Source organism: Hippoglossus stenolepis, chromosome 14 (assembly GCF_022539355.2).
Source record: "Hippoglossus stenolepis isolate QCI-W04-F060 chromosome 14, HSTE1.2, whole genome shotgun sequence".
NCBI lineage: Eukaryota > Metazoa > Chordata > Actinopteri > Pleuronectiformes > Pleuronectidae > Hippoglossus > Hippoglossus stenolepis.
Genome location: NC_061496.1, coordinates 9,891,140 through 9,917,406, shown reverse-complemented (window position 1 = coordinate 9,917,406; position 26,267 = coordinate 9,891,140). Strand labels below are relative to the sequence as shown.

General features: G+C 42.3%; 1 protein-coding gene across 16 annotated transcripts in view; it reads right to left on the bottom strand.

Annotated features, from left to right (window-relative positions):
- Nucleotides 1-23,917, bottom strand: part of ptprsa (protein tyrosine phosphatase receptor type Sa) — a 236,053-nt gene extending 212,136 nt beyond the window's left edge. For 10 of the 16 annotated variants that reach the window (XM_035176120.2, XM_035176128.2, XM_035176122.2 and 7 more), the window contains exon 1: nucleotides 23,602-23,917. The gene's annotated coding sequence lies outside the window, so the exon portion shown is untranslated. The remainder of the gene's footprint in view (nucleotides 1-23,601) is intronic. The other 6 variants (XM_035176135.2, XM_035176133.2, XM_035176138.2 and 3 more) reach the window with 2 other exon arrangements.
- Nucleotides 23,918-26,267: the final 2,350 nt, after the last annotated feature.

Sequence of the window (26,267 nt, the reverse complement as noted above, 5' to 3'; positions counted from 1 at the left end):
TGATGTGATACTGAAAGCCACGTTTTACATCATTCGTGGATTCATTGGTTTGTGTCTCTCCGCATACTCAAAAACTATATTTGATAAAAAGAAGAGACACGTGAAAAATCTCTGTCCCTCTCTCTACAAACCAGTGTCATTGAAAACACTTTTTTCCTCTAAAGCACATTTGCCATCTGTCTGTCTCCTGTCACTCCCGCCTCCTATCGCAGGAGGAAGTGCGCCCGCAGTCATGGATGAGATTCACCTGCTCGCGACCACACACCGAAATGGATGAAAAGACACAGTATTGAGGTGGGGGATCCCCAGATCCCCGGGAAAAGGTATTACTTTCATTTTCAGAGCTGAAGGGCCTCAACATAGGAAGGACGTGGATAAATGTCAGTCAAACAAAACTCGTCACGCGCAGCAGAGCGGAGGATGAAGCTTCCCACTGCCAAGTTCAGAATTACAGAACATAAAGCAGAAAAACGCTTTGGCTGTCAGGAAAGCTGTTATCATGTACTGCTACCATCACAAATTGTAGTTTCTTATTATTATTATTACTATTTATTCTTTAGATCATTACAATATCTACAAATATGTTTACAATGCAGGGGCGACATATCTTTTGAATTATTTATTAATTTGTGTATATTTTACATTAAAAAATGGTAAATATTTTGTTATTTATAATAATAATGTGAGAAAATGTACAAATATCAAGCCTCAGTTACTTATCATTGTCATAAGGGTTTATTACATCCAAGGAATCATTGCCAATTCTTTATGAATACATATATCCACTGATATAATGGCGTTGAAAATATTTTATCTCATTACTTATACCTCATTCTATCAGTAGTAAATATTGTTAATTTGATTGTGGGAAAACATAAATGCTTTTAACGCGTTGACGTGAATTTTACTGTTTCTTTTATGTTCTAGTCATAATATTAAAACATTCATCACAACTGAAACAGCAACGCAGAAAAAAAAAACTAAATTATTCAGCAGCATCATTTGTGTGAAAAGTTTACCAGCTTTTGACGAACATTGTTTTGTTTCCATTCCCGGATCTATATTTAGTTGAGATCTTCATTTCATAATTCACGAAGCTAACGTAAAAAAAAAGATTTTTGAGGTCAGAGTCGAGGAGAGAGCAACGCAGGGGAGACATGTCGGAAGACAGGGGGGGGGGGGAAACAACAAGGAGATGTAAATAACTAGACAGGGAGGAAAGGGGAAGGGAGAGACAACAGAGGCAATCAGTGGGGAAGGAGATGGTGTTGAGCTGAAGGACGAGAGAGGCAGAGAGAGAGAGAGAGAGAGAGAGAGAGAGAGAGCTGGAGGAAACAGAAAGAAAGAGCCAAAGAGGAAAGCAGAGAACAAGAGGGAAAGACTCACAGAAAAGGAATGATGGACAAGGAGCAAGAGGGGGAAAAAAAATGTAACTCAATTGACATGAAACAGGAGCAGCCAGCCAGATAACTAGAGGCTTTTTTTTCTGGGTGTCAATTAAAACAGCACTTTACAAAGACAGGAGGAGGAGGAGGAGGCAGAGGAACGTGGCTGAGCTGAGGCAACCCAGTCTCATCAGAAAACGTACACCACCTACGTTGGTCCACTTGGAAAACGTAGTATTCTCACAATTTGGCCTCTCAGATTGTGAGATACCTACGTTTTTGTCTGCCCATTGTTTTGCATTGGCCTGTGCCCACGTCACGTGACTCTCAAGATCCGTCTCTGAAACGAAAACATGGCGGACATTCCTTGTATTTTCAGATAAAATGTCATTTTATAATATAGTTTGGGCATTAAAATACATTCTGACACCATTTCTAGCGAGAAATATGCTCTTTGCTTCCACAATCTTCAGCCAGTTCATGCTTAGATCTATATTTTATTAGTTATCACGAATATTTTTCAGATCTCGCCAGAAAATCGTAGTAATGTCACGTTTTTATCGTTGCTATGGTGGTTGCTGTGAACGCTGCCATGCCGTAAACCACGTCGTAGCGTGCTGTTTGAATCATCGTCCGTGCGTTGCGTCGTTCAGTGGCGTGAACGTTATTCACGTTATTTGATATTAATATTTGATGATAGATTACACCTCTAATTCGAAGGATCTAAGAAGTCCCCGCAACTACATTCATACCGAGGCGGGCCCGGTGCGCATGCGTGAGCGGACCCGTCATCTTGACGGCTTAGTATAGCGAGTGCACATTTTACAGTATATATGCCTATTGTGTATTTGATAAATTTGATATGGACTGATGATGAACATTAAGATTATTTTTCGTATATCATTAATACATTTTTTATCTTTACCTTTTTCTTATAACTTTGTATTTGTATTTCTGCTATGTAAAGAGTTGTTTGTACATACTGTTAATCTTCATGTGCTCTGTAATAGCGATGAATAATAACAAATCTGCTGTCTACTTGAATTTTAATTTTTTATTTTGTATTACTGTATAGAGATGATAGACATACTGTATAAGGCAATATATCAATTATATAATTTATATATAAAATTCAGCAAACAATTCAGCAGCAAATGGTTTTAGCAGTTCACACAAGGCGTTGGGTTTGAAGGGTTTTTAATGTACCATACATACAAAACAAATTTGACAACATTCCTAAAATATAAATTAACAGTAAGCTAAAGAAACAGCAAGATAGTCTTTTCAATTAAACAAATACAAATAATAGTAATATTACATTATTAATATATACTGTATATACAGTATATATTGTATATACAGTATATATACTGTATATATATTGACATGCTCTGTTGTAATACATCTATATATCTATCTATATATGTGTATATATATATACATATATATACATAGATATATATATATATATATGTGTATATATATATATATATATATAAGTAATATTAACAAAACTTCTTGAAAAATAAACACTTAACATTGAACCTTTTATGACATTTGTGTGTGTGTATGCTTGTGTATATTCATGTTGTGTGTATGTATGTCAACTCCGGTGTTCTCCTTTGCACACACTGCAAGCGCCACGTCTTCCCACTGTAATTAACCAAGAATTTTTTTGACATTAGCATTGAATGGAATTCAAAACTTGACAAGGAAGAAGGGCAACGAGACACAGCGAGCTATAAATGCCATATGCATTTAACATGCACACAGTAAGCTGATTAGTGTAAATGACCTGATTATTGTAAGAGTCAATTGTCAAGACAATAGTTTATACTTGTCTTTTAAAATATTTTCAAATAAATAAATAGCACCACATTAGCAGCAACAATTTACATAAAAGTAAAGAAATGCATAATGTTATATAAGAAAACTAACGATATATAATACTAATTTCTTAATTGTAATATTGCAGTAAACATTAAGTAATTTTAGGGACAATCAAATCCAATTAGAGACATTGTACATACCACATGGAACAGGGCTCCCCTCCACCAGTTCCATTACGTTCCCTGAAACACATTAAAACATGTTTACCATTAAAAGCAAACCTATGGTCAGATGACTTTACAGTTTGAAGTTGTGGTGATTGTAAATCCAGTTAGTATCTCTGTAGTACAACATTTTTTGTATATTACAACTACATTTTTGACCTCAAATTACAACAAATAAAACCTTCAACCTTTTGCTTTTCAGTACCTTCTTCACCGGGTAATACTTCTCTCCTCCAGTGATTGAATGGTTGCTTCTGAAAGAGCAAAACAAGAGTACACTTACTCTCAATCTGACCTCATATATTTTAATATTAGCATTGTTGCACAATTTGATAATCAATTGTCAGTGAACATCCTAATACTCCTACCAGAGCTATGCATTTAGCACATGCATCATGGAGATCATGGGAACCTACTGGAAATGCTAAAAACTGGGTGTTCAATCTAGGGCTGCAACAACTAATCGATTAACAGTCGACTTCCACTCCAACAAAAACAATAGTGTTTGGGGTTCCACAGGTTCCTTCCTGTGCACTTTTAACTTGACATGATTCCCCTTGGCTTTATCATCAGCAAAAATAACATGATTACGTTGACCAGCAACATTTCATCTCATTATCCGCTGATGACTTCAAACCCATTAACTATTCAGCTGGTTGGAAAGAAATAACCACTAGATGGCAGCAAACCTTATTTGGCTTTAGAACAGGGAAAACAGATCATGCTTATGGGTTTTAAATCATAGACACTAGGGCTGTACAAGATATCTAAAATTACGGTCATCGCAATATCAACATGGGCGATGTACATATCACAAAAGACTGCTTGGACTGCGATAAATGGTGTTCAATGTGCCATGTATTCACGCTCTGCATGTCAATATATTTGGCCAATTAGATGGAGCCCTGCTGCCCTAGATAATAAATTAAAGATATTCAGTTCATTGTGCGCGGCTCTGTCAAATTTCGTACTGCCTCCTTAAAAATTGTTAGTAATCACGCTTGTCCCGGCCAAATTGATGTCTATAAATGGATGATTATATAAAGAATTGCACAGCTTCTTAATATAGTCCCAGAATCTGAGGAAAGGTAACGCACAAACACAGACTCCGCTGCTCACTTTTCTCACTTTAGTCGCCCATATGTTTGTGAGTCCAAATCCACTAAAAATATGTGAAAAGATAAAATCTAAAGAGTAAACATGAATGATGAGCTCAGTTTTAGGGATCATATCCATTCACACACTCAGATATATATATATATGAATATAATACTCCAATGTATTACCACAATATCACAACTCTAGCAAAACAAACAATTTCCATTTACATAATGTAGTGTCATGACAATTGTAGAAACAAAGTTCACAAACATCAGTCATCTTTAGGAAGATTTCAAAGGTTAGTTCTCTGACTACATGTGTGTATTATTTACTTGTGTAACACCTTAGTAAAAATACGTTATTGTGTTCGTTTTCTAAAAATGTCACCACAACATACCTGATTCAACATGGCACTGGGAGGCTGCATGGCAGGACTGGTGGAGGGTTGTTTGAGAGGACAAGCGGCCAGTTGGCTGATGGGTGGCTGGTTGGCAGGGATGATGGAGGGTTGGTGAGTGGAGGATGCTGGTTACTCAACCTCAATGGAACAAAACACATTAATATCAGAGTAATGTTTTGTGGTGCATACTAGCATATTCATTATTTTCAATACATATAAATAAAATACATCCATACAACTTAATTTGATCTATGCTTTAAATGTGGTGTTTATGACTTTGCAGTAGACTGAGCTATATGTTGAGATTTCACATTCAAGTTAGTATACACATACACACTACACTATACTATACATTCCTAGCATTTCACACCAAACTGAAACGTTAGGAACCAATATAAACTCTGCTCCATGGTAATTATTAACAAATGCCTAATACTTTTCAATACTGAAATATTAAAATTCATAATTGCTCGTCCATACCTGTCCAGGAGCATCAGCTGTTGTGGAGCGTGTCAGGATCCGCGATGATGACAATGCCCGCCCCTACTCTGGTTCTGATTGGCTAACCCCTGACCCTAACTCTGACGGTCCTCATTCCTAAACACCAATACATAGCTCTGGCGCCAATCAGGATTACTAGCCAATCAGAGGAGAGTAGGGCGGTGATGACTTGCCATCCACAGCCCCCACCACCACCACCATCCCTAACTTGCAGCCACCCTCCCCACACACACTGTGTACATACTCTGGACTACTTATGTATTCTCTCACAACAATATTTATACTTGTGTCCATATATTATGTCCATATACTTACACCAATACTCTTCTGCATGATATATTTTGAATACTTCTGAACATTTTTATGTGTTCATACTGTATGTATCTTAGTGTATTCATTTTCTACTTTCACTACCAATGACATTGACTCTGTATAAATCTATGGTATCCATCTGACTTGATACATATATCTGCATTCAATTTGGGCAAGTGTAGACCTAATTTTCCTTGTGAAACACTTTTCATATCACAGTCTTCCGATTTTAACATTGCTACTCCCTTCCCTAGACCCCAATGCAGCATGGTCCTGGTTTTCAGGATTACAGTATAGAGTACCTAGTGGGTGCATGTTTTAAGAGGACCCAAATATGAACTACTAAGACGCCACATTGTTTCTCTTGAGCTCATGGAAATGACCTTCACCTTCCACCTACTGTCACCTGAACCATACCGTACTGGGTGTGATTTGAGGTTTTGACTGTTCATACCTGACTATATCTTCACTCCAAGTGGTGGGACAGCCTCACACTTGGATGTAAACCAATTTTAGAACATATTTGCTTATACTGGAGATCTTTTAAAGTAATGTCCCAGAAATGATTTCTGATAGAAACCCCTGCCTCATTACCGCTACCAGCTACTGATTGAAGTGAAACATCTATTGCTGTACTGCTGTGTTCATTTCTTTGATGTTAAGAATGTTTCTCATATGACCTTATCAGATTGCATTGTGAAACATCTGGGTCACTAATTTTAGTGTAAACAAGAGGGTGGACTCTGACTTATGACTGGATGTATTTAGCACTGATACACAAGCTTGATGTTACACATCTTAAACAATATATGGCGCCACTTAGACAACCAGACCTGTGTGCTTTGCTGTGACTATAAATGACTGAAACCTCAGATAAAGAAAGTAATTTTCTGACTTCAGTAGCTGAGGTACTCTCACAGAATGTAATGTGCCCATTCTACTTCAAATCCATTTGATCCTTTGTGTTTATTTTGCTTAAAGCAGAGCATTCACTGCTTTAACTCAATCAGCATCTTATCTGCCAATAACATGGTGTAGAAGTGCAAGAAATCCCAATATGTTATGATCAATGTCATTTATTATGCACAGAAATTACATTAAGGCAGTTGCTGAAATGATATGATCAACAATTCTCATGCAAAAAAATACAAAAATAGTGTTTGGGAGAGGGGTTTCAGAGGGAGGGGCAGCTATGGAGAAGGTTCTGTCACTCCAGGTTTGCTGCTTGGTGTGATGGAGACAGGAGGTTAGCATCAGGAGCGGAGGCTGCAGGAGGGAGTGTGGAGCTGGAGCACAGTGGTACAGCTTCACTTGAGAAGAACTGAAGGACACAAACAAACCATAGTGTTAAATTCTGAAGATGGTTCCTCTGATGATTGCTATGCTAAAGCTAACAGCTACCCAACACAAAGCTAAGGCCTTCCTAAGGCTGCCAGGAGTAGCAACAGTAGCAGTGCAGCAACAGAGTTATTCACACATTTACCTAATCACAGCACTCGCAGTTCTTGAGCAGCGAAGAGTAACTCTCCATGTTTTCCTCTTCAGAGGAGGAGTCATCCAAAGACATTGTTGCCGTTCCAGAATATGTCGGACCCACTGCAGCCTGCTGAGCTTGAACTTTGTGCAATCTTCGAGCACGCAGAGTAGACCCTCATGTCCCGTCTCCGTAAATGCCTCAGTACTGCCTGAGAATATATGATAAAACAAAACGTTTAATAGTGCGTTTGTGTGTATGTATATATACACACATACAAGGCTTTCTTTCTACAGAAATCTTTTCCTGAGTTGATGTCTCTGCTTATTGCCATCTAGAATGTGAAACCAAACACTAACATTTTAATGCCTCTGCACAGCCAGTTGCGGAGGCATAACTGTATGTTTTCGGGTTGTCCATCTGACTATTTGCCTTAAAGTCAAAGGTCAAGGCCACAATGACCTCATCTTACGGTTTCAGTTGTCGAGGTTACAGTGACATTTATATGAGAAAAAGTATGTAGAGATATGTACACAGAAACTGCACTGGTGGAGTACAACGAGTGCGGTAATTCTAGTTTTGTTTTTTATAAATGGGTTAGCTATTTTACAATCTACAAATAGTAATCAATACATTTTGTCACAGTATGTTACACAAAGAAATTGGCATTAAAGTTGGCATCTTGTTGTCTCACCAGCCTGACGATACAGCTGAAATCTTTGCTGCCTAATGCTCAAATAGAGTCCTCAATGGCGTTCTGCAAGTCATTTTGATTGGTTGGTCCTTGTGAAGAGGAGAATAAAATGAATTAGTGCCAATATCAGTTTACAATCAAACCTTTTGTGTAGACCTTGTGTAAACAGAGTCAAAGGACATTGTGCAACAATGACATACATTTTCCACAGTACCTGTCGTCCACTGCTGAACATCTGACACCCATTACTGGACTGTGTCTTCCTGTAGAGTGGTGATGTTCTCAAGGTCCTTGCACAGTCTGTCAAAACAAAATCAGAGTTACAAAATGTTAATGCTGCACAACCCTTTGCAGATACGGCTAGTATTTGCACACCACATCGGAGCAAAACAAAACTGCAGTCTGTGAAGCAAGCAGTTTTTGGAATATAAGGGAATGCAAATATTTCTGCACGGAACATATTCAGTCCCTAAGCAAAAACAATGGCCGACAGCAACCTCAACGCCTTCGTCTACTTACAGACTAGTGAGTCTCGTGTGCTGCCCACTGACCGATACAACATCGCTCTTTTCTAAAACTAATGAAGGCAAATTCACACATGTAGACAGAAATAAACAGTATAAATTAAAAGGTGTAAATATTGCTAACATGATGTTTGATGGGGTCATCATTATACATAACAGAGGAAATCTTTGCACATCTATTTCGTGAGACAGGCGACAGGTGCGTAGGAGAAGGATAAATTCAGAAGGTGGTGGGTTTTGTTTTCACTTTCCAAACATCATTATTCATAAATAAAATTGGTAGGGTACAAGAAAACGTTGCGTCAAAATAAGGGACAATGTAATATAACTTACGTGTTTTGTCGTCTCATGGATGTAGTCAACCAAGGAAGACACCTCAGAATCCTTGGCCAGAACAACAAAAATCAATCAAGTCTCAAACATATAAAAATATATACATATTTACAAATGTACTGTTTATGGCACTCTAAATTTTTACCCTGGTTGGCTCTTAAAGCCGTATAGTTTACGGATCCCATCCACTGCAAAGCCAACATGGAGGGTGTGCACGAGGGCACTGAATGCTGCACCTGAGACAGCCCTCAACTTCAAATTTGGCATAGGTCTATTCCAGTAATGCATTCTGCATGGTATCCCCACATATCTTAATCTGCTAGAAAAAGACAAAAACCAACACTATATTATAGTAAATATATGGGAAACATATTGCAAGCAGTCGGTAATTAGTTCCATTTATACTCACCGACCTAAGACTTTTGTGCGATGTTCAGGCATGCTAACAAAAGCTTGCCGTGACATTCCCAGAGCCGCAATCTTGAGATCCTCATATTTAGTGAACCAATCCACTGCATACAAGGTTTTAAAATTGACTGTTGCTGGCCAGTACCCACTTTCAACTAGATCAGCAATGTCCACTGAAAAGTCTTTGAGTGTATCGCCTGAAATTCAAAGACAAAAGCAATTATTTCAATGCACAAGCAATCTTAAATGACATTACTGCATACATTTTTCCCCAAAAACATTTAGATTCCTTCCAATCAAATTTACTTGCCTTCCTGAAAAAGTTGTTTTCCAGTTGAACAATCACAGCAGGGAAGCATGCTTGGTCAAAATCAACCATTCTAGGAAGCAAGGGAAAAATAATTTGATGTACTAAATTCCAGTAACATCAACGTTAGTCAGCGGAGGTATTCTTTCAGTGTGATATTAACTTATATTTCACCCAGCGTACTTTGGGGATTTAATAAAAAATTATATTTAGTATATTATATAAAATGGTGTTTGTGGTATGTAACTTAAAAGTACTCTTTAATGGTAGGAGAATTTCTCTCCTCATCTTCCTCGATGTATGTGGATGGTGGCAGTGGCTTAAACCCGGCTTCTGTTTCTCTCCAGGTCTCCTTCTCTTTGGGAGAGGCTGCCCTTCCTGTTCCTCATCAAGCCAAACAAACTGTTCGGTCCCAGTTTTTGACGTTGCTGAAACTCCTGTAGCTTCACTTGGATCCTCCTTGATTAAAAAACTGAACATACCAATTGTTACTTAAAATGTATCAACGCCCGAACATCTTGTTTTGAAAACATTATTGTCATATTGCATACTATAAATTAAACCAAATTGATCTGATATTGTGGAGTAATGGTAGACAAATACATCCCTTGTTAATCTAAAGCATTCATAAATCAAAGTTCAAATCATAAACCACCCTTAATTTGAAAGACGAAATCAAACTATCACACTCCAAAAATAGGAAGCTCTCAAAACTTAGAATGACTGTATAGTGAAGGCCCCACAATGGGCCTTTCACCTGCACCCTACACTGTATCATGTAGAACTATTTTATGGGCTGATTCGTGGTTTCTGTTAGTTTCATACCATTACATTATCTGTTTATGTTTATATTTATATTGTAGCGTCCTCAATGATGAGCTAAGCGTCTGGAACTGGTCTCACCAACCATGTATTCACATCCCAGGTACCACAGGCTACAATGGGCCGTAGCCTGAGTACAAACAATAGAATATTAGCAAATGAATAGCATCCATTGTCTGTATCGACAGACTCCACATTCGCTGTGTCAGCACTCGGACTGTAAACCCAGATCGTTACAATATTTAAAAACAAAACAAAATAAACTACTTACCTGACAGAAGGATTATAACATCGTCGTCTTCCAAGCGCTCCATGTTTATGACGTAGTTTGTGTTAAATGGACCGGAAAGTTAAAAAACTTTATTTACGACAGTCACACGACAGGTCCGCTCACGCATGCGCACTCGGGCCCGCCTGGTATGAATGTAGTTGCGGGACTTCTTAGATCCTTGAATTAGAGGTGTAATCTATCATCAAATATTAATATCAAATAACGTGAATAACGTTCACGCCACTGAACGACGCAACGCACGGACGATGATTCAAACAGCACGCTACGACGTGGTTTACGGCATGGCAGCGTTCACAGCAACCACCATAGCAACGATAAAACTGACATTACTACGATTTTTCTGGCGAGATCTGAAAATATTCGTGATAACTAATAAAATATAGATCGTAAGCATGAACTGGCTGAAGATTGTGGAAGCAAAGAGCATATTTCGCTAGAAATGGTGTCAGAATGTATTTTAATGCCCAAACTATATTATAAAATGACATTTTATCTGAAAATACAAGGAATGTCCGCCATGTTTTCGTTCGCAGACGGGATCTTGAGAGTCACGTGACGTGGGCACAGGCCAATGCAAAACAATGGTCAGACAAAAATGTAGGTATCTCACAATCTGAGAGGCCAAATTGTGAGAATACTACGTTTTCCAAGTGGACCAACGTAGGTGGTGTACGTTTTCTGATGAGACTGGGTTGGCTGAGGAGGTGCAGAGCAGAGGTCGACATTTCAGCTCACCCTGTCTTTCTGCCGAGTGTTTTAGAACCGCTCGGTCGGGCCACTGGTGCTGCACTGAGCTGCTTTTCTTTTCAAACGCTGAAGACGGCGAGCAGTGACCCGGCCTCCCCCCGCTCACTCACTGACCGTAAACACAGGAGGGGGAGAAAAGGATGACATGGGAAGAAAGCATGCCTTCCATCTCTGGGAAGACAACGTGATGAACGGGACAGCTCTGAGGAATCGGCCGTCCTATTTGGGGTTTGTCAAAGGTCTGACTGACATATTTGGCAGGAAGTGATGGAAGGGGAGGGTTCTCTCCATTTCCATGTTTCCATTCCAGACGAGCAGGGAAAGCTGGGGGAGATTGGAGGGAGGCCGTGTGCAGTTTTTTTGCTTTTCTGACTCAAGTGCTCAAAGTAGTGAAATAGAAAAGAATGGATGGGCAAACATAAATGACATAGTGGGAGGTAAGAGAGGTCGAGGGAGACTGGGCACATAAAAACGAGAAGGACAGGGGCAAAAACTGGGAGAGAGAGCAGGGGGAAAGCGAGAGGGAGGCAGATGGAGAATAAGAAGCAGATAGGTTCACCTCTCATTAGCTCGCCTGCCACACACTGTTCCACAAAACAATGCACCACCCAAGGACATGAATTAAACAGAGAGCCAGCTACCTCGGAGGAAAGCAGCCCTGCCAGCACTTAGCCAGGCCTCATAAACAACCTGCTCGCATTTGTCACTTCCTCTTCACCCAACAAAGCGACAGCAGAAATAAATTACCTTTAAGTAGCCGTCGTTCCTCCTTTCCCTCAGAATCCTGCTCTTGCCTCAGGAGGTGCATGGGTTTGAGCTCACATCCCAAACTGACAGGCGGCGAAAAGGTAAAAATCTGCAGCACAACATGCAGATTGGGGCCTTAGGGTTAGTGGGAGCAAGAGTAGAAATCCTTGTCTCGGCTTTATCCTTCATCGTTGCTCATTTAGTTTGTATGTCAAGGCTTTTGGTCGTCACTGGAAGACACTCAAAGAGGAAACCAGTGGGATCATCTGAATCTCAAACCTCGTGACCATAAAATGTTCAAGACAAGTAAGAGCAGAGAATTTGATTGGCCAACGCACTGCATTGCCACGTGACTTTGCGCAAAAGTTGCAACAAAAGCTGAGCAGTTTTCAAAAGAGCCCGTTGGATGTGGATATTCTGGAGTCAATGCGGATATTAAGAACAACTAAATATATACAGAACTTGAATGAAGAGAATAAATGTTTTTTAGTTTTTTTTTTTACAGAAAATGCAAACATAAGTGCACATATTCTCTGTATGTTTATTCTGTAAAATAACAGTTTTTATATGACCACTGGCATTCACACAGCGGTGAAAGGCTCGCCTCTGCAGATTTTTATCAACCAATCAATTTATCAGTCAGGCTCTGGTTTTCAACTCCCAAGTGCTCGATGTTAACGGCACTGTGCCGGTGGTCTCATATTGAAATGCTGCCACAGTACTGTATATAAAAAGCAGCAGCCACTTTATCAGTTGATGCTTATATGATGTTGAGCAGAGAGAATAAACTACTATACGGTACCTCACTGATAAAATGTTCTCACCCTTCCAGGAGCTGTGGGTTTTGTACAGTGTGATGTTTGACAACTACAGAGAACAAACTGGATTTTTCCGAACACCATCTCTCGGGATGAGAGTCAGAGTTCAGTCAGGGTTTCATGGGACTGCAGAGGGAAGGCTGGTTTCCCAGAACTACATCTGTGAAAGGCATCAAATGAAAGGTAAAGATCTGACCTGTGTCGGGGCTTATGACAGGAGATATATCTGAGTAGAACACAAGTATGCTGACCTCCCACCACCGACTCCCTCCAAACCCCAGCTCCAAAGTCTGACCTGAAGCTTTTCCAAAAGCTCTCCATCACACCCCCCCTCATTTTGATTATCTATCATTCCTCCACAGCTGGGATGTCCTCTCCCTCTCGCCCAATATCTCTGGAGCCTCCCCTCAAAAAAGAGAGAGAAAGAAAATTCCTAACATGCCAGTAATGCCATGGTTCGAACATCCAGATCCACACACCTATCATCAATCATCCCCTACGCTGCCGGACAGAAATCACAAAACACAGAGCACCTGGATGCATCAGCCCCCGGGGCCACCCACACAAGGATTTGTGCACAGAGCCATTCACTAAACACTGTCACCTTAGTTAATGGTCGTTGCCGTCTTGTTAGTGTGAAACAATAATCCCCCTTGACACAAAAATTACAAAGCGAGGAAGATTCGGCCCCCCCCCGTTGCAATCGTTGTAAAGACCACGTCAGCGGCAGGAGTTTGGCTGGGGCCCCCCCTGCCATGACAGTCAGCTATTGAGCTAGCCTCTGGAGAAAACACAGGTTTGTTAATCAAGCGAAGGCGAAACAATTACTAGAATCCAATAATCAATGTCGGTGGACAAACAATAAATCCTCCACGGCTGCTTCAGAGGTGGTGGGAAATGGGGTCCGACTAATTAAACAGAAATCTACTGGTATGCTATCGTTTGCTAATAGTTTCATCGCTACACCATTTAGCCCATCTGATTAGGCTGCTGGACACTGAGCCATTACAAAGTCCCTTTTTCTTACTGCATTCTTGCTGAACTACTGCAAGATGAACAGTTCCATCCAATTGTGAACTTTTTACTGTTAGACAGGATCAATGCAGAGGGACTTTCACAATACAGCCCATCCATCCATCCATTTATACCACTTATCAATTGAGGGTCAAGGGGGGAGCTGGAGCCAATCCCAGCTGAAACAGGGTGGGAGGTGGGTTACACCCTGGACAGGTTGCCAACAAATTGTAGGGGCCAACAATTTGGCAATGATTCAAATTAAACTAAAGGAATTAGAAAGGTACTTGAGCAAAGGCTATTCCTATGAGGTAGAAAAGCACACATCCAAATTGGTGAAATTTAAGCAAACGGCCCATTTCAGCAAAGCGTTAGAGAGGTCACAAAGGTTAGAGCTCTTGTGAATCCGAGATACACCCTCTCAAAATGTGCCAGACATAATAAGACGCATTTTCAATTCTAGTTGTCTTCCACCGCATCAGACATCCGGATTTTGGCAACAGGCGTTGGGTAGAAAGCCTAATAGGGTGCAGGGAATTACAGTGATAGAAGGAGAGCTTGATGGCGAATGCCGGGGGAATCAGGTAAGACAAATCTGTCTGGATTTATGAGAGCCGTGTGTGTGAGCTGCAAATAGAAGAATACAGACAAGGCAAGCAGTGGGGAGTTTATGATGTGTATCTCTGAGCCTACAGTTTCAGTATACTGACAAAATACGAGGATATATTCACACTGGCATATACTTTATGTTCATTATGGCTCTGTTTATGAACTCTGAATGATGTGACCATGCAAGGAGACTTCCGTTGACATTGTCTTTGGAAAACAATACACTTTGACTACTTTACATTTTTTTTCTGTATTAAAGCATTTAAGGTGAGTGCAGCAATAAATAATGATCGACTGTCCAGGCAGTCAAGCCGACATGCCTCCACTTAGCACAATAACAACCATACATCTGCCATGATCAATAGTTGCTCGTGCTTGCTTTAAAAAGGTCCCATCCTCAACACTCTTCCTGCCCATCTATTCCTGCCTCATTTCCAGTCATCTCTTCCTCCCTACCTCATCTATAATTCTAGCTCCTTTCCTCTCGTGCTCCCTAACCTCTCGTATCTCATCTTTTCTCCCCAACTTCCTCACCTACTTTCTCGTCTACTCCTACCTCCTTTCTTTAGATCTCTCACAGTATCTGTCTTCCCTCCTTCACTTGTCGTGCCCTCAATCCTTCTGTCTCAGTTTTCCCACTTCTCTTTCATCCACTCATTCCTCTCCTTCTTTCCCCTCCCCCACCATTCCCTCATCCTCAATTCAGCAATATTTCATCCTTCCGTGCTTCTTTATATGAACTTTGCTTCCTCTTCCTCCTTTATTCGTTCCCTATCATCCCTTTATTCTGTCCTTCACTCTTTGACATCTCTACATCACTCCCTCATTGTCTTTTTCAGTCTTCATAAATTTTCCTCTGTCTAATCTGCTCTGTTCCAGATCCTTTCTTCCATTACTTGTTTGTCATCCCTCCTCACCCCTCACTAGTCATACATGCATCTCTACACTATGGACCTCCCACCTACCATCATCCACCTCTCTCCTTGCCTCCATATTTTCTTCTCTTTCCACCTGCCCATCACTATCTCTCTTTTCATCAGCACTCCTTCCGTTCTTCTGTTACACCCATCACATCTCTGTCCAACCAGTACTCCTCCCATCTCCCAACATCCCTCTCTCTCCTGACCTCCCAGTTTCTTTATTTCCTCTTCCCATCCTCCTGCCCATCTCCTTCTTCCTCTGCCACTCCTTCCCTTCTTCTGTCGCCCCCACCACATCTCTCTTCAACCAGTCCTCCTCCCATCACCCATTAGTGCACTCTCTTCTTACCTTAAAGACTCCTTCCCTGTTCCTTCCTCATTTCCTCTTCCCATCCACCTGCCCCTATCTCTTTCTTCCTCTGCCACTCCTTCCCTTCTGTAACCCATCACATCTCCCTCCAACATGTCCTCCTTCCATCTGCCACATCGCCCATTCCACCCTCAGTGTCTCCCTTGCTCTCCTTGCGGTCCGCAGTTCACAGGTTTCCCAGAGCACATTGTTGCATCCTAACGGAAGCTTGCACAGCATTCTGCCATAAATAATTGAAGAGGCCCCACATGGCCAGGCACGCTCAGTCTAAATGGATTATTCTGGGAGAGATCAATGCTGGCCTGTGAGGGTTTTATTAGGGCCTGCAGATGAAACGCACAAGGCCACCGCCAATGCTCTCCACTCTCTGTCTTAATTCTGTCCTGCTCTAGCGTGACATTCTCACCACCTCCTCCTCCTTCTCCTCGGCTGCACCTTCAACCATCCACCCACTCCCGGTGATGACCCTCGCCACACCACAGGAGGACCACGGCTGCTGCCTTACAGTACAGTTCTGAATTAAACATAAATGAGTTTCCAAGACGGTGTATGCATCATTCATTCTTTATGATGTCTTTGACTATGATGCAGGCCAGTAGTAAACAGACAGGTCAGACTGAGTGTTTTGTTAACCCTGCCGACGTCCAGATGCATCATCTTCAGACACCCGCGTCCATCTTCAGCCCCCCCGCCCAACCAGCTTGGTGGGAAACATCCGCTAATACCCACTGGAGTTGTCATAGGCAAGAAAATGGGGGAGGTGAAATGCTACAGTGACCTTCAAGAAGACGACGCTTGGGGGTGGGTGGGGGCTGCTGTGGCAAATAACCCTCAGCAAGTGTCTCTCCCGGAGGAGATTTACATCTGTCTCATCCAGTGAAAGGTTTTTTTTTTGTCTGCTTTCCAGAAAACACCCTGTCATTCTGCAACCAGTGACAGACTGTTAGCTAATAAAATCTACACTGCTGAATATAAATTAACTTCCCTTAACTGTCTAAGTGCCATTGGCTTTTGTATCCCAGATATTCTCTTGGATGCACTACCTGTATCCCCATCATCCTTCCCCAGTCTACCTCTAGAGTGGAAGCTTTTACAGGAAAAAGGAATTTAACATTCAGTCACTCGAGAACCTAATCACCACATCATTCAGTGTAATTGTTGGGAAAGTGAGTTTTCTTGAATAGGCCGATTCATTTTGTGCACAAAGTACAGCAGTAACAAGCAAAGGATAGGGAGATTTATTTTTTAAATGACCAAAGCTGTAACAGAGATGACAGCCATCAATCACTCAGTCACCTAACAAAAGCCCTGTCATGGTAAAGAGGACTAAATAAAACTGTGAGGTGTGGTCTCGGAGAGAATGAGCAGAGTCCCTCGCTCACAAAGCTCAATCGTAGGGGCGTTCCCGACTGGAGGTCACTCTCTGCCGATCATCTGCCCAAATAATCCTGAGGTGTGGGGGGGTTTACAAAATAATCTTGATGCTACCGATTGTGTCAGAGGCTCCCCGATCTCGAATCGTAAATATCAAACATGTTTGGGTTAGGGTTATCAAACATAAATTACAGCAACAGAAACCCGCAATAGCGAGAGAGAGACTGACCGGGAAGCGTCACAAACCGGATATTGCTACTTGTACAGTTGTGACTAAAAACAAGAATAAATTTCAATCTCACCTCCAGATCGTTTCCTAAATCAAAAATCTGTGAAATGTGTAATTATGTCGGTGGTCTCCCCCTTTTTTTTTTTTAATCGGTCAAGAGTTGAAAATCCTCTAGCGTGCAGCAGCCCTTAGAAAATACTCACCACTGTATTTGTGTTGATGTGATAATGATTATTATTGATGTGTTAGCTAGCTCACAGTCGCAGTGACTGTGATCTGAGTGGAAGTGAAGGGGTCAAACATGGTGTTGGACAATAAAAACAATTCCTTTGCGGCTGACCGGGCTTCAGATAAGCTAATGATGTCAAAGAAAACTTAAACTTTCATTTTAATTTATGATTTCTCCAAAAAAACACACAATACAAGACTCATCTGCTACCCACCTGCTTTTAATTTGTTTTTAACTGTGCCCATACACGTGAATTTATATTTGTTACCCGTTACACAGCTTCTTTCCGGGAGGGCAGGACTCTGAAATCCCACTTAGAAATCCCAGGGGAAAATTCGCTCCGTGTAACTCCAGACCTCATCTGAGAGTCGTCATATTTTAAGTTTGCTTCAGTGTGAAAGTAATCCAGTGATAGTTGGCAGTATGTCCGTCAGTGGAGTGCAGACAGGAACTGCTAATGAATGATTCGTCATGCCTTTAATGGCGGCAGCTTGCTAAACCTTTAACAAATATGGGCTAAAGAAAAGTCAAGTCACGTTGCTACGGTGAACCTCACTTGCTGTACCAGCGTGACACTTTCTCTTGACAGGTCCCAAAGCATCATGGGACACACCGGTCAACAAACTAGGGCATCACTATAACCTAATAATAACAAAGAATAACAAAACCCATTAATACTTTAATATAATAATACTTAGTTCCATGATCAATATTTTTTTATTGACAGCAGAGGGATAAACTTTGCAAACACCTTTTGTAAACATTACAGAATACTGATACTACTATGACTACGACTACTACTAATAATATGAATATGAATAATAATATTAATGAAATCTTCTTCTTCTTAATATTATTGTTATTATTATTTTCTATAGAACAAAGAACAAAAACAAATACTGAGTGCAGTTATACGTTTAAACAAGTTACCGCTGGACACAATGGATAAAACATCTAAATGAAAGCCTAAAGAGTTTTGAAAGAGGCCACTGACGCAGCTTGTCTGTTTGATAAAGAAAGGTTACACGGTAAAAGCCTGACCACCCTCTGGCTCAAGTCTCCCCCTATGTTAAAGCTGTTTAGCAGAAGTGTACAAGCAGTGGTGTAAGGACTGAAGAAGGTCTGTTAGATCGGGCGGGGCGAGGCCACATAAAATGAATTTATATTTTCCCATTGCCAGACTGCTGTTTTAATATTCTTTTTACACAGGAAATGTATCGTATAGAAACAGTTTTACTGTATGGGACACTTTCCACCTCGGTTTTCCTCTTCAGCGGACACGTCCCCTCTGGCTGTGTGTCTCTGACTTCACCTGAAAACATTATTTGTCGGAATATTCTGCAGGTTCTGTAAACACACATATTAACGCTGCAATTATCCTTGAGCAAAAAAAAGCTTTGAATGCTTAAGCATGACGCTTCAACCTGAACTAAGACTCGATAAGAGGCGATTATGATGTGTAAATGAACCGTGACAAGGTTACACCTATCCCTTCACTTTATGTGTGATTACTCTGAAAACAATATAATGACCTTCCGGAGATGATGTGTAAGCACTCGACTGAGATTGTGACACGCGTGAATAGACATTGATTCGTGGGTTGGCGTTATGAAATGAAGCTCGGCATATTCGACAGGGAGAGAGGGGCCCTGAGGCTCGTGCCCCAATCCTTCACGAGCAACTGGCCTCCCTCCCTCTCTCTCTCTCCTATGGAAGGGAGCAGAAATCATGCATTTCTCCACGTTCTCCACCATCTTCTCCCTTCCTCACATCTTGGCATGTAGCGGGGAAAACGTGTACACATCAAAGCCATTAAAGTGTCGAGCTCCACGGTGGGCTCAAACCAGGTCAGACTGCTCATGGAAAAACTAGTGAATACTGCATTTTTTGCCCTCATTCTGGCAGTCAAGTCTCCCTCTAAAGAGCTTATATCTGAGCCATAGGAAATGACAAACCAGCCTTCAAAAGACGCAAGGACAATTTCTGTCTTTGCTGTTCCCAGCACTCATTTGCATATGGATTTGCAGACCATATGCTTCCTGACAAGATTTACTGTACAATATGGCACCATTGGACAGAAGGCTGAGTACAAAAAAAAAAAAAATGCTCTGTCACATTACACCAGCACTCCTCTGCTATTCTTTAATGATTAACTCACTCTAAATTACAGCTGCAGTGCCAAACTGCTGGAGTTTTGGTTGCACATGTCAATCTCTCGCCGGTTTTATCCACCCTGACCGCTCGCATGTGCTGAAAACAAATGGCTCTGTGTTTGCGAGTGGCTCAACGGGTGGAGGTGAGGACGGGATGAGATGGGATACTCTGAAATTGACATTCAGCTACTTTGAATTTCAAATTCTGCCTCAGGCGGCAGGGGGAAAAAACACGAGAGGCGAAAAAAAAAAAATAGTCTGCTGTTTATCTGCAGGTGACAACTAACAAGCGCTCTCCTGGTAATTAGACTGCTGCAGTGCACGTCGGAGAAGCTCTCCATAAAGTATGATTAAATATTTTCTTCTCTTCTCTTCTCTCTATGTGTTTGGATTCCCTTAAACAGCTCTGCCAACCATCCACATCTATTTCCATTTTGACTGCATTAATGACATGGTCACGCACTTAGGCTTGGTGGCTTGTAATGAGACTGCAGAACGTGACTTACAGCTCCTCTTGTCGATGTAATAAAAGTGTATATATTCATGTGTGTGTGTGTGTGTGTATGACGGTGCACGTCTGTCACCGTTTGCAATGCATGGCGACCGTTTGTAACGGTGGCGGCCTGTCTCACGTGTCTGAGACGCTCTTTGTTGCCCAGCTGGTGACAGGTAAGCATGATTGAAGTGCACTTCTGCAGCAGAACACACCGGATGCTTAAACATGCCATCCAATCAGCCGCCTCATACATACAGAGAGGTTGGCTGATGGATGTCGCGTTAAACTAACCTGGCTCGCCCACATTTGTCAAGCACCACCTCTAGAAAGCTGACCTACGACCCTGTGCACTCTAATTAAATAAGAGTTTTAATCTTGAAGGTTAAAAAAAGCAACCAAGGAATCAAAAATCCCTGCGAGTTCCTCTGAAGAACCTTTTCATCGAAACAGTAACTTGAGTCCTTTCATAAAATTCTATTACAACGTTGTTCTTTGAGAAATCCTTTATTGTAACTTCAGTGAAGCAGCTTAAGAGTGTGTGGCCTCTCTCCACGTCCGCAGTGGGTATTTGATTGCTCCATGAACACACGCGGAGGGGACGCTTCATAAAACGTGTCCAGCCCATTAAGTCTGAGGGGAAGGGTTTTCTAATGGCTGTCCTTCCACGGGCCCTGTCTGTTGAGACATCAGCGAGTGAGGGACTCCTTCCTGTCGTACGGTGATCGTTGGGTGGCACCACGTCTTAATATCAGTGAGACGACTGAAACGCACACACACACACACAGACGAATCCGTGCTGACGTGGTGATCAGAATAAACGGAAATAGCAACATCTTGTGAAGAAGAGTGGCCCCAACGGGTGCTGTAACATGACGTCACATCACAAAGACGACCAGAGAGAGAATTCAAACATCTTGTGTCTCTGTAAATTTGTGTGTTAAACTACAGCAGCTCATGCATTACGTCATCCGTTTCATGACTGTGGTTCATCTCCACTTATTTGATGTCTCCCGTGCAGGAGGCCAAACATTATGATGTTGAAGAAATGTGCATAAAATATCGGGGAAAAGGCTGATAAATCATTTCAGTGGTTGTGAGAACACATCTGATATCATAAGAGGATGGGTTTTTAGAAAGGACTGTGGCTTGTCTCCAGAGGGGTTTTCTGCAATAAAGAGGTGCTTCCAGCTAATACAAATCATTGTTGGAGGTTACCTGCCTTGCTCGGATGCTCCTGGGCACTCTGCGTGTGCAAGTGTGTATTTTGGAGAGGAGGGCAGAAGAGAGAGAGGGGGGGTCACTCCAAATGTCTCATGTGACGGAGCATCACAGGGAATTGTAACACACAGCAACATCATGAATTTGATTACATTACATGGCGCTGCAAGCCTGTAAGCGATTCCCGGGCACCATAAAAAAAAGCTATAACCAAGTTACCACGGGTACAGAGAAAAATGAATAAAGCCATTTTCTTTTAACAACCCGGGCGCTGGCGAGATATTGTTCTCTCCTCCGGCTTTTATGAGCTTTGCAGACGCGCGATGCGCCGCCTGCGATCGAAGCAGGAGACGGAAGAAGATGGAGAATGCACAACTTCGGTTAGAATAATATGATTGACTCGATTGTTCTGTGGGTAATTGTCTCAACACGAATCCTCAAATAAAAATATGCTGTCACGTCCTAATCAGATGTCGTAAATCTCTGATGCTTAAAGATGAAGGATCTGGATGATGGAGAGCGCACAAGAGGAGAAGTGTGGGAATTGATAGGCTGCACACGGGGCTCTGAAAACTTTATCATATTAATACAGCATTTAATAAACGGCAAATGGAGAGGTATTTTAAAATGAGATCCAATGAGAAAGTTTGGAATTGAGACATTCATGTGCATGTTTTTATTTCTCACTGGGCATAAAAACGACACCGAAGACATCGCCAATATCCACGGAGACAGGATCTCCACATCCACGGGAGGGAGTGTATTTCCAGCCGGGACTGTCCAGCATTCAACAAGAGCATCATCAGCAGCAGCAGCAGCACAGACACAGACACAGACACAGACACAGACACAAAAAGTCAGTGTCATCGCTGAGCTTTATGCTCCCGCACCTCACCCAGGCTCAAGTGGCGCACCTTGAAATCAGCCCAACTCTCTTTCTAATACGCGCCATCGCGCCAATCTGATGCGCAAAAGGACGATCCGGGCGGTCCTCGGGGGGGGGGGGTCCTGTCACCACACAGCAGAGGGGTTCTCCAAAGAGTCCAACATGGTCACCTCATAGGCTCCGGCGAGAGAGAGACAGAGAGAGAGAGAGAGAGAGAGAGAGAGAGACAGAGAGAGAGACAGAGAGAGATGGAATATCTAAAATGGCATTTCAGATCGATGCCAGCGAGAGAAGGGGACTGGATGTGCCACGATGCGCGGGCATGTGCATATCAGTGGATTCTAATGCAAAGCATCTCATGGTCGACTTGGTTGGTGAAACACCCCCCTGTGGAGATGCACTTCATGCGAGATGGAGCGACCCCCAAACACACACACTTCCCTCTCTCCTCTCTCTCTCTTTCTTGTCTCTCAAACACACACACACACACATGCACACACCTCCGCCCGAGAAAAAAAAATTTTAAAAACGATGATTCACAAATACGCGTTATCTCCAGCGCATACAAGTGCAAGACGCATCCCCGAGATTCCTCTTCGTGTCTCCTCTCTGCTTCAGAACCATTCACGTTCCTCATTTATTTCTATTTGATCTGTGACTAACTCTCATGCAGAGGGGGAAGCCGTTGGGTGCCTGTTATACGACCGTCGCTCGCAATGATGGATATCCTTCGTGCACAAGCAGCACATATGCTCTGGCACCAGCACCACCAGCACCACCAGCAGCACCACCAGCACCACCAGCAGCAGCACCACCACCACCACCAGCAGCAGCAGCAGCAGCTTTGCGGTGGCAGAGTCAGGTCTCCCGCTGAGTCCAGGTCCGTAACGAGCATCTCTCTCTCCATCGCAAAGCTCCGTGCGTGGCAGCTTGGAGCGAGACTCTTTGCAGTATTCTGACACGATGCTACTCTTTTGGGCACTTCCCTGCGTCCCTGTGCAGCACAACGCACGGCTTGCGCTCTCTCCGAAAACCAAATGCCCACATGCCAAATGTTTAGAGAATCCCAAAAAACTGTGATTGGAATTCAGCCCAAAAACGAAAAAGGGAAAAGAAAACCCTGAGAGTAGATGGAGAGAGTCAGGGGTAAAAAAAAAAAGAGGGATAGAGAGAAGTATTCCTACCTTTTGTCAGCCTCGGAGTTCCTTTTTTCTCTTTCTTCTCAGCTTATAAACCCTCACATCTTCATGGTTAAAACAAGCAATACATCCCCGGGTTTGTGCTCAAAACGCGTGCGTCCCTGCGGCAGGTCCAGTGAGGAGCAGTGCGCGGGCTCCTGTGCCGGGTTAAATGTTTGTTTTTCTGGGTTTTTTTGTGTGTGTGTTTTAAATCCAATCCACCCCAGGAGCGCAGGTTGCTCAGGACGCGTCTGGGCTCTCGGCAGGAGGAGTCGCTCCCTCAGCAGCAGCAACAGCAGCCACCGTGCGCACTTGGAGAAACCGGAGCTCTGTCCGCGCAGGGAAGCTGAGGGAATGATGTCATGCGCACGGCCCTCCCTCTCCCGCCACTCCTCAACTCACGGCTCTCTCCATCTCTCCCCCCCGCCTCTCTCCTCCCCTCCCTTTATGGCACGTTTTTTAATATAGCAATGAATATAAAGACAGGGAGATGTGTGAGATACACTTCCACTCGATGGAATGCAACAATTGTATCACATGAATGGTGTAATTCACATCCTAACAATCTGACATTTGTTTGCTGAGCACTAGTTGTTCAAATTAAGGTTTAAAGTGGGGCTCAGGGCTGACAACTTTCCTATAAGAGTATATATTGTTTACGGTGATGTCAGTAGCATCATTAGCCTTTGTTTTTTACCCGGGATAAAAGGGGAGGTAAATTAGCATGACACAGGCCAATGTATATACTGAGTCAAAGCACCCACCCCTCCCTGGTGCAGCTGCTGCACGTTAGAAACTGCTTTATATCTTCTTATCACAATTTATAGGCGAGGTTCGTTATGACACTCCAAACAAATAAAGTTGTTTGGTTTCATTTGAATCACAGTTACTTGGGGGCGGCTGCATCATTTAATGCCCCCGCTTCAAATAATAAAAACATCAAGATATTTATAAAAATAAATTGCTAACTGATATGAAATGATCACTATTTTAAAAGTTTAAGGGTCCACAATAAAGCTGAATAAAGGTCTGTTTTGGATTTAAAGTATCTGCACATGCATTTACATTCATCACAATGGCTGAGCAAGCTTTAAGGTGTTTTCTGCATCCTGGCTTTGCTGCTGGCTGAAAACAAGTGAAAGGAAAAGACTGCTGGGGCGTTTAATCAATCAATTTCAGCTGCAGGTTTTACTTAATCAAATATTTAAAGTGGCAGGCCTGCTTTCCTCTGCTCCACAGCCTATATTGGTGCACAGATGCTTTCACAGGGACAGGCTGAGCTGCAGCCCGCTGCTGGAGCCGGGCCATTCGTGCTTCCCTTAATGCATTGACTTGTTCCTTTCGAGAGGCAGTTTGTGTCAAGTTGCAAAGAATTGGCTGTCGGTGGACTCCGGGAAACACGGGTTCTGTGTTCGATACTGTCGAGCCATCCCTTCATCCATGCACTTCACTGTGTATGTCTTATTCCGTCTTATCTATATTCATGACAAACAAATAAAACAGATCACTGATTCGCCAATATCTCAAAAAAAGAGCTAACTCACAAAGACAGACACATTCCCGTCTGCCAGCACTAGATCATAGAGCGCACATAAAGATGGACGACATGAAGGCTCCCTAAAGTGAAGCCAAAGCACCTTGATCACCCCCTGGTGGCTGGCTGCAGCGCAGGTCATAAATCACGCCTCCTCCATGTTAGTTGATGTCCAAACTAAACATCGAATAAATTATTCTCAAAGATGGTTTCTGTCGCTTTTGCTAGCTAGTTCTTATCACGCTCATATAGGAAATCTGGTTTAGTTAGTTATTTAATACTATAAAAATCGGGTGAAACGTCATGATGGACAGCCGACTAATTTCTGATTGGTCGATGTCAGTGGGACCTCACTACTGTGGCTCCACACCAACACTACTGCACAGACTCGGCCTCCAAATTACATCAAAACCACAAAATGAAAGCAACCATATTCAGAATAGTTTAACTTTACTGGGAGGAAGTTGACATGTGTCGTCCATCTGTAAATACAGCCTTTGGTTAAGCCCATTACTCCATACCGCCTCTTGTCCTCTTGAAAATAACATTCAGAGCGACTGCCCGTTTTGAGCACATATAGAACTAACATGAGACAAAAATCTTGGCATTGAATGAAAAGTCCGCCTGATATGTGCATGGTTCTTTAAAGATGGCTGAGCTCAATCGATTCCTGTGTCATGGGCAGCTGGAACAAAGAGGCCGGGGCGCGTGAATTAAGAACCGGACAGCACCCAGCAAGAGCCAACATTTTCATCACTTGTGGCCCCAGTGGGGATCAGCCTCCTAAGCTGGGAAGTGTTGAAGTCAGGACAATGTGTGACCTTTAAGCTCAACTAAAGCATTTAAGTCCCCGGGACTGATCATTTGATTGTCCTGTACCCGTCTTTGCCTTTACTTCAGATAATTGGACATCCCTTTGATAACGTGTGTTCAGGTCAGTGAGGGGCCATGTTCATGGTCAGCCCAAAGCCAACAGGGTAAACAGTAAATTTAGGATTTTAGACTTGTTTATTTGTAAGTTTGTTGTCATAGCGTTGTAGGTTCAAAACTGTGGTGGAATATCCTGTTCACCCTCATAGTGTATAAGTCTTTTGGTGTGTTATGCCATAATCTATTTATATCGATGCTATCTGTACGG